Raw genomic sequence first — 15,585 nt, 5'->3', positions numbered from 1 at the left:
AACCTTCTTGCTTTTTATCAGTGTTCAGTTCCAAAGCCTGCATCTCTGATGGCATAGAAGTGCAATAGTGCGTATGGATTTGAAGCTTGCACATCTGGAAATTCACCATCAATGCTGAAAGATATATCCAGGTTTTAAAGCAGCATATGCTCTCATCCTGTTTACACCTTTTTTAGGGAAGGCCTTGGATATTGTTCAGCAGGACAATGCTAAACAGCATACTGAATCTATTACAACAGCATGATTTCATCGGGTGCTTAACTGGCCTGCCTACAGTCCAGACCTTTCAACAACAGAAAATACTTGACACATCTTGAAATGAAAAATACAACAAAGACCCAGGACTGTTGAGCAGTTAGAATTATATATCAGGCAAGTATGGGATAGCATTCTTCTCCCAAATTTCCAGAAAGTGGTCTCCTCAGTTCCCAGATGTTTATAGAGTGTTAAAAGAGGAGATGCTACACCGTGCTAAACATGGCCTTGTCCCAACTTTTTTCAGATGTGTTGCTCTCATCAATTTCAAAATTACAATTTTTCCCTTAAAAAAATGGTACATTTTGTCAGTTTAAACGTTTGATATGTTTTCTAATTTCTATTGTGAATAAAATATGGGTTTATGAGGTTTGCAAATCATTGTATTCTGTTATGTAGATTTTACACAGCGTCCCAACCTTTTTGAAATGGTGGTTGTAAATGCGGGCTTTGATGCAGACGGTAAGTGGTTTCCAGCACCAGTGCACTTCTTTGTGTTCAGTCTGCACTGTGTGCTGAACAGGGCCCATGAAACTTGTGTTTACTAAGGATCATAATACAAACTGAAGAAGCATCTGATGCACTGGAACTATGTATCTACACTGGAGATCAAAATTAGAGAACAATTTATAAACACTATTTTCTTCTGAAATAATAGAATCTTCATTGTTCACCATTTGATGGAATTTTTGTTGTGGCTACATCATGCTAATAGAACAGGGTTTTTCAAAATAACCAATATACTTAGAGAAAAAAAAACGAAAAAAAAAAAAACCTTCATTCTGTAGAAAACACAATGATGAAAATTAGAGAACAGCAATGATTGTAGCACGGAGAAGGATTACAATTAACATTTCTAAAGGTTACAACACTCAATTAGTAGGAAGTCTACAGGCCCTTGCTTTTTTGTTTACAAACTATTACTGTAAAAGAATAAAAAGAATACAAATAATATATATATATATATATATATATATATTATATATATATATATATATATATATATATATATATATATATATATATGCATTTCAAATTTAGGCATGCGTACATATAGAGCAACAATAGAACAGCGGAACAATGGGAATGAAATATATTGTGCGTCATCTATAAGGTTGTATATTATTATAGCGTTCTCTTTATGACATTTGGAATAAGAATATATCAAGAAATATTAAAGTGGTTGTAAACCCATGTTGAAAAAACAAAAAACCTAACACCTGAAAGACAAAGGCATAATGAGCTAGTATGCATAGCATACTAGCTCATTATGTAATACTCACCTGAGATCAATACTCACCTGAGGTAATACTCACCTGAGATCAAAGGCTGCGGTGGCCGTACACAGCACCGGCCGGCGACTTCACTCCCGAGGGTTACTTCCGGGTATCGGGGCTCGCAATGATGTCACTCCCGCACATGTGCGTGGTAACGGCACACTCACTTTTGGCCATTGCTTCAGTTTGTGTCAGTGCGCATGTCCCAATAACGTTGGCACATACGATTACAGGGGACATCTTCTAAACCATGCAGGCTTAGGAGGTATCCTGGGTAGCTACAGGTAAGCCTGGCTATAGGCTTACTTGTAGCACAAAGTAGTCTGTAAGGGTTTACAACCACTTTAAGGTAATGTTATGTCCCAGGGGATCCATTTAAAAAAAAAAAAATGTGCGTGGTGTCAAAAAGTGTATGGTGGATGTGTTCCGAGAGCTTTATTTGTTCCATTCTGTTTATCATCTGAGGCCATGGAACGGTTGTTGAACGCCAATTAAAAGCTATTGTCCAATGAATGGAATTGAACAAGGTGGGTATCAATCGATTGTGTGTGGGTAAATCTGGTAGAGATGCAAACAATAAACACATCTGAGGGGTGAGGGCAATTGTTTTGCCCATTATCTGTTCAATTTTGGTAGCTGCTTGTTGCTATATGGGTTTCAGAACTTTGCAGTTCCAAAAAAGTGTGTAAAAGTACTTTGATCTGGACATCCCCTGAAGCATGTGGGTGAAGCAGATGGGTAAAATTAGTTTCTTTTATATGGGGTTAGATACTATCTGGTATTATGCAGCTTGATGGCTGTTTCTTTGACTGATATTGACCGGGTATATTTTAATAGGTTCTGTATCATGGTGTTCCAATCTGATATTGAAGTCGATTTCCCATTGAAGCATTGGTTTTGATTTTTCTGAGAGGGAGAATTGATTTAAACAATGATATAAATGCGAGAGATCAATCCTCTATCTCTTGGTGAGGAAATACATATTTGCTCAAATTGAGAGTTAAGGAGTTTGTAGAGTTAGGGAATAGAATTTGTGCTACAATTTTTTGATTTGAACATATTTCGGTAATTCTGATAGTGGGAGATTATGTACTGCACATAGTTCAGTGAAAGAGCGAAATTTATTATTATCTGAGATTTGAAAGTAGTGAGGTTATATAATTTCCATAGAGGGAAAGGGTTACAATTTCTAAAAGCAGGAGGAAAATTAGGATTACCTAGGAAGAATGCTAGGGGTGGGGTGGTAGATACTACAGGCATGGGCATCCGCAGAACTTTTCAGGGGGGGGGCAGCATCATTTTAGGGTCACCCATGTGCTGCCCCTTTTCGACAATGTCATTATCACATTATCATGGTCAGAGACTGCAGATGTAGTACAGTCCCTAGGATAAGTTATAGATAATGGCCGATATGGCCCTTTTACCAGTCCCAGCGAAACAAGAGCAGTGATCCCTCCGGATGGACGATCGCTTACTCTGGGCTCCCCGGGGGAGACTCTGGTCAGTAGTGTAGCATGTCTGTACCCAGGCAGTGGCTCAGTCTCTCTCTCTCTCTCTCTGGTGGCGCTGGGCGGTGTGTGGCTCTCTCTGGTGGTGCTCGGCTCTCTCTCTGGTGGCACTCGGCAGTGTGGCTCCTCCCTGTGAAAAATGGAACCGCCAATCTTCGAGACTACATACCCCATGATGCTCTCCTAGTCTCCTTTGATTGGCCCTCAGTTATGGCCAAAGGGGAAGGAACAGAGTGGGCAGGAAGCTGGGTGGCGAACCTAGCGAGAGCCACCGTTTCTTTTCCCTGACAGGAGAAGGGGGGAGAACCTCTGACAGCCCGCAGCTCGCCTTTCTCCTGTCACAGCTACGCCAAGTTCTGCTGGACTGAGCAGAGAAAAGAGACTGCAGTCACACTACACTGATGGGGGGGGGGGGGGCTTGACAGCACCTCAATGGTGTCACCTGATTGGCGGGTGGCACCTGGGTGTGGGCTGCCCGCACCCCCATAGCGATGCCAATGTGCTAAATTTAACAGTGCCGATTCAATGCCTGATTGAAGGGGGGAGGGACTTGACCTCCATTGCCCCTACCTGCAGACACCCATGACTACAGGTCCTTGCTTTGAATGACTGGACATCATGAGTCTCTCAGGCTCGATTCAGATCTATGCATGTTGCTTTTGAAAGTTTCTGTAGTGCTTTTTGCGGCACTTGCCGTGTTTTTGGACAGGCAATTTTCGGGAAAAAATTGCATGTCCAAAAAGACGGCCAGTGCCGCAAAAAGCACTGCAGAAACACTGACATTTTTTTTTACACTGTATTTAGCTGGTTGCCAAGGAGGGGGCTGGAAAGTCGGCCGCCACGTCCTGAACAACCAATGAGTCATTAGCTGTCAGCGAGTTTCCCAGCTGATTGTAAAACCAAAAAAATGGTGTGGGGTTCCCCCCAAAATCCATACCAGACTCTTATCTGAGCATGCAGCCCAGCAGGTCAGGAAAGGGAGGGGACGAGCAAGCCCCCCCCTCCTGAACCTTACCAGGCTGCATGCCCTCAAAATGGGGGGGTGGGGCTCTGTATTTGTATTCACTCTGCTATGTAGCTGTATAAGAGGCCCAACTCTTGCTGCAGAAAACATTCCCCAAACCATGACTCACCCCCTCCATCCTTCCGTGGATTCTTTACACACTTTGAGTTCAGCCTTTCCCCAGTTTAACGACGAACATAATGTTTCCCCATCAGAACCAAATAAATTAAACTTGCTTTCATCACTAAAGTAAACTTTGGACCAGTTTGTCTCTGTCCACACAACATGCAAAGGTTAGTCTAGCCTTTTGATTCTGTCTGCTAATGAGAGGTTTGATCACTGCATAGCGGGCTTTCAATCCAAAGTCTCTTAAACGGGGAGACGCTGTATGACGAGACAGATCCTTACTCTGTTGGGCACTGAACTGGCGAGCAATCACAGCTGCAGTGTTGAACTGATTGCCTATTGAGATTCTCCGCATTATCCTGTCTTCTCTTGCATTTGTCTTTCGTGGACGACCAGCCTTCTTGGGGGACTTGAATGAGTGACGTTGGAAAAAAGCAATATTGTAGAAATCACAGATTTGGAATGACAAACATCTCTATGGTGGAAAGGGTCACCCCTTTGGCCTTCATCTGGACAACCTGCTGCTGGAGGGTTTCAGTCACTTTAGAACGACTCACCAGCTTTTAAAGTCAGAGAAAAGTGGATAGTTAGGCTGCTAGGTAAAGGTGTTTTTTTTTTAAAATAACAAACCTGGTATACTTACCTCCTCTGTGCAAGGGTTTTGCACAGACTGGCCGTGATCCTTCTCTTCTGGGTTCCCCCAGCTGCGCTCCTGGTTCCTCCCCGCATTGAGTGGCCCATTGAGGGACCCGCATTCCAAGGAGGCGCCCGTGCGGGGCGCACTCCCGAGTCCTGCTGCTGCGTCCATTGACACAGACAGCAGGACTCGGCCCCCGCCCCCTGTGTTATTGGATTTGATTGACAGCAGCGGGAGCCAATGGCTGCTGCCATCAATCTATCCAATGAGGACCCGAGACAGTGGCTGGAGCTGCTGTGCTCGTTCTCGTCGCTGGAAAGATCAGGTCCATGTTTGTTCTTTAAAAAAAATATTTGCCTTTAGTGATCCTTTAACAAAACTGATCTTTTACTCCTGTTTAGATCATTTCAAACAGGACGAGGCAGTGACCTTGAAATTTAGGAAATTGTAGATTGCTCTCTAATGTTGATCTTCAGTGTATAGTGCCAATATCCCGGAGACCTACACAAGATTGCCTTTTTCTGCATTTACAAATCAAAGTCTAAAAAATAATATATAAACAAGTTAGAAAACAAGCTGACTTCACTGTACACGAGGCACAGAGGGATTCATAATTACTTTTAATGCCAGTATGCCTGAAATGTATTATGAAATCTGCAAACTTCCAGGTCACTTCCAGCACACGCACTTCACTTTAAAGCCTTTGATTAGCGGTATTTAGACATAATAAATAATGAGACCGATTCATTCAAGAAATGTTACTTTCAGAAACGTTGGTGAGTGTAATTTCTACAGAGTATTTAATTATTGCAGTATAGGGAAAGCATCACCTGTTTATTACTTTGAAGTATTGGTAAATACAACCTTTAAATCCCCCATGCTGTTTACTCATTAACTGATGTCAGCCATCACCAACACGCTCACCTTGTAGACTTCTTAGTTAACCATTTTAGCCCCACATTCAATGAATGTAGGAATATACATTACAGCACCCTACAGTAACAAGCGTCATCCTCATGTGGCAATTTCCCCCGAGATTACACATATAAGAAACAAGGAAGGAGGAGGAGAGACAAGTGCCAGTGTGGCATCAGGACAGAGTTAGATGAATGCAACAAGTGTACCTGATTAACCACTTCAGCTCCAGAAGATTTACCCCCCCACTTCATGACCAGGCCACTTTTTTGCAATAGGGCACTGCGCTACTATAACTGACAATTGCGTTGTCATGCAACTCTGTACAATTCATGTCTTTCTTTTCCCACAAAATAGAGCTTTTTTTTTTTATGGTATTTGATCACCTCTGCGTTTATTTTTTGAGCTATTAACAAAAAAAGACTGAGAATTAAAAAAAATATTATATATATATATATATATATATATATATATATATATATATATGTCTTCATCAATTCAGGCCAATATGTATCCAGCTACATATTTTTGGTACAAAAAAAATCCCAATAAGCGTATATTGGTTTGCACAAAGGTTATATCGTCTACAAACTATGCAATATATTTATGATATTTTTTTTTTTGTTTTACTAGTAATGGTAGCAATCAGCAACTTATAGTGGGACTGCCATATTGTAGCAAAAAAGCGGACACTAACTGACACTTTTTTGGGAACCAGTGACACTAATACAGTCATCATTGCTAAAAAATAAATAAATAAATTGCACTGTCACTTTACTAATGACACTGGCTGCAAAGGGGTTAACATCAGGGGCAAATAAAGGGTTAACTGTGTGCTTAGCCTGTGTTTTATTACAGTGGGGGGGAGTGCTTCTACTGGGGCAAGACATGGATCCATGTCCCTGTTTTGCAGGAATATGGGATCCATGCCTTTTTTCCTGTCAGAACGGCAATTTTTCTTGTTTACATAGGCAGGCTGACATTCTACCTCTCTACAGGATGATAGGCAGGTGCCAGCACACAGAGTTTGCAGTACCCACTGATTGGCTAGGATGGTGTGAATATATACACACACACACATACCTGCATACATACACACATACACACATACACACATACACACATACACACATACATACATATATATCTATATATACATACATATATAGCACGCACACACACACGATCCTGCACATAGCATCCGCCCTGTAGCAGTAAAACTGCTAAAGGGCAGTCGGCAAGTGGTTAATAAAGCATTTCATTTATTTCCACATTGTACTTTGATTATTTCTTGCTTAATCACATTATTCTGAAGGATCTTGAAGTTTGTAAACGTACATTATCACACCTCCCAACTTTTTGAGATGGGAATGAGAGACACCCATCAGCAAAAGTATGCAGGCATAGGACACGCCCTTAAAGGAGAATTGTACAAAAAGTAAAAGATTGGTTAAACCCACAAGTGCTTTTTTACCGTTACTATTCCTTTATATTGGCTTTTTGGAATTTACAAATGCAGCAATTTAGAAATCGGATGAAAGGTTTAGCACTGGGAAACACTTTTTGATAGATAAAAAGTGCATTTTATATACATCTATATAGATCAGATCAAAATGAGGGACAAGTGAGGGGGGAAGAGGGACACTGCGCCAAATCAGGGACAGTCCCTCGAAATCAGGGACAGTTGGGAGCAATGCATTGTGAAGATCTCCAAACATTTACTTCCTTGAATTCTGTGACTCAGTCAGTGTGAGAAGGCACTGCTGTGTCACACACTTCTTAAATACAGAGGTGCTGAGAGGAGGAGATTCAGGAGGCGGAGTCAATATAGGAATCACTGATTTTGGACAGCATGGTACCATGGGATATGTAGTTCTTCAACTAAGTTTACACTAGCTTCAAAAGCAGGTATTTCATTAAGCATTTTTGAAGCTTCATGAACGCCTGTCAAAATTGTATGAATTGCAATGCCTAGTGTTGTTCACATGGTCGCATTACCATCACGTGCTTCCCAAACACTTCTATTGATGTAAATGTAAATGTGCCTCAACCATGCTGCAAATGTGCAACAAATGCCTCTATGACATTTACAACATATTTGAGATGTTTTTAGAAAGCGTTACAGGCATACCCCACTATTAAGTACACAATGGGGTTTATTTACTAAAGCTGGAAAGTGCAAAATCAGGCTCACTTCTGCATAGAAACCAATGAGCTTCCAGGTTTTAGTACAAAAGCGTAATTAAACAAGCTGGGGTTAGAAGCTCATTGGTTTCTTTATGCAGAAGTGAGCCTGATTTTGCACTTTCCAGCTTTAGTAAATAAACCCCATTGTGTACTTAAAAGTGGGGTATGCCTGTACTAACTCTAGATTAAGAAACTGGGATTAGGTTACGTTTGTTCAAGAGTTCATGACTGAGAAGGTTAACATACCCAGATTAATATGTTGATTTCGATGATATGGAAGAATATATTGTTGAATAATATTGTTTATCTTGTAGGATAGGAATGAATTACTATTATTACTAAGATATGTATGTTATAATGTTTGGAGACTTTTTTCTTTCCCTTTAATAAAGAATAATAATAAAGAAAGCGTTACTAGCCGAGATGATAATGCAAAAGTCCATACAATAGAAAACTAACACGGGGGGTTGTCTGGCAAAGTTTTTTTAACGTGGTGCAAAAATGTCAAATATACACAAGAAACATGCCGTTAACGCATCTTGATGCATTGGGTGCGTTAATGGGCACTCATATTTCCTACACGTCTTAATGAACCCTTAGGAGTTGAAAGTAAACAGCAGAGGAAAAGCTGCATGTAGGGAATCCAGGAAGCTGTGAAGACGGCCAGCAGACAAGGCACAATTTACAACATGAAAGGAGATTTTTCAAGTACGTTTATACTGGGATTATCAAAATAACTATTGTTTGTATTTTTATTACAATGTATAAAATTAAAGTATATGCTGTGACTATAGAATTCTGTTAAAGGAGATGTATGGCCAAAGTATTGGATATGCATCACAGGAGTGCAGTTCGTTCTGCACTCCTGTGACCGGTTTTCAGCCGACAGCTGGCTAAAGCCCGCTGTTGGCTGATGTCACTCAGCCAGTTCAGGCTCAGGAAAGATTCCAATCATATGGTCAAGGATCCACTCAGAAGCCTGGACCAGCCAACTAATCCTCTCTCAGTGATCCACTGAGAGACTGAGCCAGCCCCTCCCGCCCCCTCTATAGCCCAACGCTCCAGTGAGCAATGGAGAGGAGAGCAGAGAGCCACAACTCTCTACTCAGAGCGGAGGGGGGAACTGAGTGATCAGCATTGTTTGATCGCTCAGTTCTCACTGCAGAACCCGTGGGGGACAGATGCAGAATCAGATCAATGCTGCATCCACCTAGGTGAGTATAAATGTTTTTCAATTTTTTTTAATCCTGAATTTCCCTTTTAAATATATTTAGTAGTGAACCTGTCATTAGACAACAAAATAATATGAACCAGCGTTTTAGGCTAGGTTCACACCATCCAATTCACAATAGAAGGAGATTTTGACCAGCTCTCTATGGAGTTGGTTCGCATATCTCCGCTGCGGCTCAGGTGTAAATTTCTACATTTGCGTCTTTTGGTCCTTTTCAGGTCTTAATTCAGCCAAACATTCTGGCTGAAATTGAACCTGAAATGGTGAAACGGTGAACCAGGATGCACCAGAACCCTACTGGGGGCCACATGGTGTGAACCCAACTTTAATGGAATAGGAGGTATAGGGACTGTGTCAATGGCCTTTTGATGTCATCAGAACTGCCTCTCTATTTATACAAGTCCATAAGGAATGGAAAAGCAGCTTGAAGCAGACTTATGCAGCTTAGGAAATGGATAAAAGGCTAACAAATGCAGATGAAATAAACCTGTTAATGAACCCCTGAATGATCTGAGAAGTGTCGCAATCTGATCTCAAATATATCTGAAAGCAAGCTGCATTTGCACATTGACCTTGAGGTACTGTCACACAACATCCACTGAGCTAAACGGAGTTCCAGCACACAGCAAGAGGAGTTTACTAGAACATCAGCATTTACATAGGATTTACATATCCCCTATGTATATGCTGACATTTCTCAAAGTCATCACCATCAGGACCTGTCGGAAGAGAAATAAGGTAACTGCCATTGCTGTCTACTTCATGAAGCACTTACTTTAAAAAAAAAAAAAGTATGCAGCCAGTAAAGTCAGGACAGGACTCACTAAAAGCAGGATGACAAGATCAAAACGTGGACCTTTTGATCTTTGATTTGGACCTTGGACCTTTGATTGAACTTTTGATCTTTGCTTGGGTCCATAGACTTTTGATCAAAACTTGGACCATTTCCAATGGCAGCTCCCATATCGCTATCATGAAAGCTTCACTTTATAGTAACCCTGTAAATATAATCAGACAACAACATATGACATCAGGTGCCTGCATATAATCCTTTGATGTTTAATCTGAAAACCAGAGAGTTTAATTCAATGTAATCTTGAAGCTCAAACAACTTAGTTCTGGCAACCCCAGTGCCACTCCTGTGTAAATTACACTGGCAGTGAAGGGTTTAACCACTAGGTGGCAGTGTATGGGTTAAGTGTGTCCTGGGGAGTGTTTCTAACTGTGGGGGCGTGGCTGTGTGTGACACGTCATTGATCTCTGCTCCCAATGACAGGGAGCAGAGATCAGTGACATTGTCAATAGGCAGAACGGGGAGATGCTTGTTTAAATTAGCATCATCCCGTTCTTCCTCCCGGTGAGACAATCCCGGGTATGCCATTCTTCCAACGTACATCGGCGTACGCAGGTCAGGAAGTGGTTAAAAAAAGGTTTACATGCCTCTTGCCTCTATACCTGGTGTTAAGCCCAAATCTCATACTTACCCAGCCAATCCAGTGATGTCCTGCTATGATCCACCATGCCTCTGTCACAAGCCATGTCTTGTTCTGCCCTCTTCATTGCTGATGTCACCAGGTACTGGCTGCCTCTTCCTGGATCAGGCAGCCCGGTCCTCCCCGAAGACATACAGCCGGGTCCGTCCTTCTACGGCCCACTGTATGGAACCTGAAGTATCCTGGGATACATGATGTGCATATCCCAAGAGGCTTCAGAACAGACGAGACACCATTCTCACCTAGACAAGATTGGCGGATGGGGGAGAAAGGGCAGACTAAAAGAAGAAAAAATATTTTGTTACATTGTTTAGGAGGGGGGGGGGGGCTGCAATAATGTCTAATTCATCCACTGAGTTACAGATCAACCAGTGATCTGTAGTTAACCAGGAAGTGCTGCACATGTGCTAAAAACTTAGTAAGCTTGTTCGGTTCTCCATAATCTCAATGCATTGCAGTCATAATTCACAGAGCTCCACACATGTTCATTGGACGGTCAGGTTCCTGATGCCTGTACTGGGGAGAGGGGTGACTGCTGCACCACAGATATAGACGATTGACGATTGATTATCTAAAGCTCCAATCATGTTGGCTTAATTTGACAGAAATATCCCTGTAAGTGCATAACACCAGTTTCAAAAGAAATACATAAAATTCACTATATACAAAGCAGGAAGAAAAAAAAAGACAAAATATATTTAGGCTAAGTGGTGGATGCTGGGTACTATAATGTGCTGTATCCTACCTTGAACAAGATAGTGGATGACCACACTAAAGTAAAAGAAGACTTCTTTATTGGTACACATCCATTAAAACCATTACAATAGAAGTCTCAATTTTCCTGTTGTATTGGCTTTAATGGATTTGTACCAATAAAGAAGTCTTTTGTTACTGGATTTCGGTCTTCCACATATCGTGTTTATTACTATCTCAGCAATGAGCTGGATGCGCACCCGTTGCCGTGCGGACATGATGGACCAGCCTGGAGCAGTAGTGTATTGATCTTGTCTGAATTGTATTTTGCTTATCACAACCAGCCTGCGGGCAGAGATACTGGTGTAAATAGAGGAGTCTCAACTTGAACTTCCCTATTCCACAATGTGATTTACTTACAAGTCCAGGTGCTATTACATAGGGTACATTGAGGACACACCTTAGTCTATGCAAATACTGACTTTCAGAAAGTCACAGCCTGCAGAAAACCTTCAGAGGCTCCAACAGTGCCTCCAGAAAGCAGACCAGAAATGCTCAACCTCCTCATCTTAGATAATTACTTCTTTGTGCAGTACAGGAACACTTTTAATTGATCGTATGTTTGTTCTACAGCTGTAAGACTGTAGTACACATTCATCTCATTACTTCCAATAATGGCCAGGGCAACCACTTTTTTATTTTTATTTTTTTGTCACAGAGGAGCCCTTAAAATCATGTTCAGGTCCCAGGGAACCCCTGCTAAAATAAGTTCATTGGGGATTGTTGGGAAAATGCCCCTTATGTTGGTGGCCAGTGAAAATTACCCCTGTGACATACATTAACATGAGCAGCCGCTGGCAATAATCAGTAGATTGTTGGCATGGTTCTAAAGGCTGCATGCATACAGTGTGTGTGTGTGTGAACAGCAACAGCTGTCAGATTTGTATTCTGTACAAACCAATGGCTGGTGGCGCGTGTAGCCACTCATCTGAGGGGTTATATGCAAATAGAGGCTCTGACTGACCCTAGACACGTTTCTGCGGAGCTTCTTGCTGCACATAAATTGGTTTTAGCTAATCAGCCAGTTTGTATGCGGCCATAGAACAAAGTGCATCAGCGTCCATAGGCTGCAGCGTCCTTACTATCTCTGAACGCAGAATACTATTTGACCCCCATTGCCTGTGTGAATGTAACCTTACAATGGTAGTCAGAATGGGCGTCATGCTCATCAGGGATGAGCTCATGTTCAGAGTCTGAATATGCCTGAGCTATCCTGCCAGGAAGCGATCACTGTGGACAGCCAATCAAATGTAGTGGAACCATTCCCCGCCCTTTATGTATGTGGGGCTGTGGGGAGAGGAATGCCCCGGCCACTTATATTTGGCTGTCTGCAGTGACAGCTTCCTGGTAGGATAGCTCATGCGAGTTTGGACTTGTGTCTTAACCCATCCGTAATGCTCATGGCTTTGCCAAGTGGTATTGGCCCTGAGACTGTGCAGGCATCATCAGATGAGAAGCCAATCAGCCACAGCTCAAAGAACCTTTAAGCCCCCTTTCACATGGGCGCTCCATCATGTCCACCTGTCAGTTTTTCAGGTGGACCTGATCAGACGCTCCATGTCTCTTTATGTTCGCTGACATCCGCCGATCGATATCAGATCCGATCCTGTCTGTGAAATCCAGACGGATGGAAACCCTATTGGATGAAAATTGACAGGTGGTCTGTTTTCATCCGATCTCCATAGAGGACAGCGAGGCTTTGACAGGTCTGTCTCTGCACAGTGAGCGGAGACGGACCTGCCATCTGCCTGCTCAGTGGGGATCAGGGGAATCAATCAATGGACAAGCCATTGTAAAAGGGCCCCAACACCAGCAGCAGCCATTCTCAACCAGGATTCAGTGGAACCATAGGGTTCCTCCAGAGGTTTCTAGTGGTTCCTTGAGCTGTGGCTCATTGCCCTCCCATTTGATGGTGCCTGCATAGTTCTGGGGCCAATGCCAGTTGGCAGAGCCAGCAACATGGCACCAATAATCTTTTTACCTGCCTGTAAGAGTGGAAAATTGGACCACCACTATAAAGGGGGGTATTCTCATTGGCCACCAAATGTAAGCACAATTATCCCACTGTTCCACGGTAATTTTTGTTTTAGAAGGGGATCCCCCAAGAACTAAAAGCTTTACATTTTTAAGGTTCCCCTGGGGCAAAAAGATTGAGAAAGGCTGCTCTGGAGGTATTCTGGTCGAGAAAGTCTGGACTACAGTAATTAATAGCAGGGTTACCAACCGTCATGAAATTGAACCGCTCGCCAACCGCCGCACACAGATCTACGTCGGCAGAATGGCACAGGCAGGCAAATAGGCGTACAGGTACGTCCCTTTAAATTTTTTCCACCTTTCGGGTGTGCGCCCACTGCACGCTGCGAGTGCCTGCCCACGGGTCCCGGGAACTTGATTGTTCTCTGGCGGCCCACGATTGCGGTGTGCAGAGGCAGAACGGGGAGACGCCTTTGTAAACAATGCATTTCCCCATTCTGCCTAGTGTAATGACAGATCTACTGCTCCCTGTGATCGGGAGCAGTGATCGCTGTCATATCCTAGGTAGCCCCTCCCCCCCACAGTTAGAATCACTGCCTGGGACACACTTAACCCCTTCATCGCCCCCTAGTGGTTAACCCCTTGCCCACTGCCAGTGTCATTTACACAGTAATCAGTGCATTTTTACAGCACTGATTGCTGTATAAATGACAATGGTCCCAAAACAGTGCCATGATAAAAAAAAACGAATATATATTATAATAATAATAATAATAAAAATGCCATAAAACTATACTATCCCCTTTTGTAGACGCTATAACTTTTGCGTAAACCAATCAATATACGCTTATTGTGAAAATCACATATTTTACAGACTGTCCGTGAATTTAATGGCGGTTGGCAACCCAGATTAATGACTTATATACATACATGAACTGTGTTAGATTAGCAAAACACAGCAAAGCAACATAAGTAGCATGAACGCAGAGCCACATTCCAAACATTTACAATAATTAGTGTAGAAATATAAATTTAAAATCATTATGTCAGGGATACCAAACATGTTACAATCTGACCATACAATTTCTGTGCAATCAACCTTAAATTTACCGAAACAATGTAATACGAGGCAGATCCCTACAGGTCTAAAAGAAATGTTACAATCAGATTGTAATGTGTGTGATGAGCTTCATAGAACACCTTTGTGATGTATTAGGATAGACTAAAGCCCCATACACACGATCAGATTTTCTGCCGATTTTTGTCTTCAGATTTACCATAACCATGTAGTGCAAGGGCCTGCCTGATTGCATACAAATTGAAACTCCTAAGGTTTTAGTAAATTTGAAGGAAAAAATCAGTAGAAAATCTGATGGGGCTTAAGCAAACTCCTTCTTACATAGTTACATAGTTGGTGAGGTTGAAATAATACACAAGTCCATCTAGTCCAACCTGTATTATTTGCTTATATGTTAATAGTACATTGTATACCCCTGTAAGTTGTGGTCCCTAAGGTGCCCATCTAATAGTTTTTGGAAATGATCGATGCTGATAACAATGCTTGTGGAAGAGAATTCCATATCTTATGCACTGTGCAGGTAAATGATCAGTTAATAGAAAAAGCTAAGTTTTTAACAAGAATAAAGCAGGACTCAGGGACCTGCAGAACAGTATGTGCATGCTGGGGGTTGTAGTTCCCCAGCAGCTATTACAGATTGTCCGGAAAGTTTCTTACCTTGGTCTCCTGGGAGCCTTCTTGTGGATTCTATTTTTCCTGAGAGGCACGTCTGTCTTGCTCTGAGCCCACCTTGGTGTGAAATGAATCCCCCCTCTAGTCTTGTCTATCTGACCCTACTGTAATGCTGCCAGCTCCAGCTCTCCCTGCAAGCAGTCAGATCCCAGCCTCCTAGTGATCAGCCCTGGCCATATCTCGTACGCAACTTTCCATTCTCTCTCTTCTGGTTTAAATCCCCTTTCATATAATCAGCTCAGGTTTACAAGGAGCAAACCCTTCCAGGCGTGGCCAGCTGTCATGACGTCAGAAGGGTGTATCTAAGCCACCCAGTTCTGCATCCCAGGGGGAGAGCTGCCACAATTAACCCTGTCTGTGCAAGGTGCATGCTACAGTGGCTTACAAAGGAGCTGCGGCCACTGCCAGAATTATTGCTCCTTGTGCTAAATGTAATAAAGAAAAAGAATCTGTTTTACATTTCTTGTGGCCACAGC

At 42.4% G+C, this 15,585-nt stretch overlaps 1 protein-coding gene across 1 annotated transcript in view; it reads right to left on the bottom strand.

Moving 5' to 3' along the window:
* RAB3B (RAB3B, member RAS oncogene family) overlaps positions 1-15,361 on the bottom strand; it is a 161,841-nt gene extending 146,480 nt beyond the window's left edge. Inside the window, exon 1 of the mRNA XM_077453337.1 lies at positions 15,095-15,361. The gene's annotated coding sequence lies outside the window, so the exon portion shown is untranslated. The remainder of the gene's footprint in view (positions 1-15,094) is intronic.
* Between the last annotated feature and the right edge of the window lie 224 nt (positions 15,362-15,585).

This window comes from Lithobates pipiens, unplaced genomic scaffold, assembly GCF_037356315.1.
Source record: "Lithobates pipiens isolate NorthernLeopardFrog02 unplaced genomic scaffold, aLitPip1_a1.2 Scaffold_23, whole genome shotgun sequence".
NCBI lineage: Eukaryota > Metazoa > Chordata > Amphibia > Anura > Ranidae > Lithobates > Lithobates pipiens.
The sequence above is the reverse complement of the archived record's forward strand: the minus strand, read 5'-3'. Positions and strand labels throughout refer to the sequence as shown.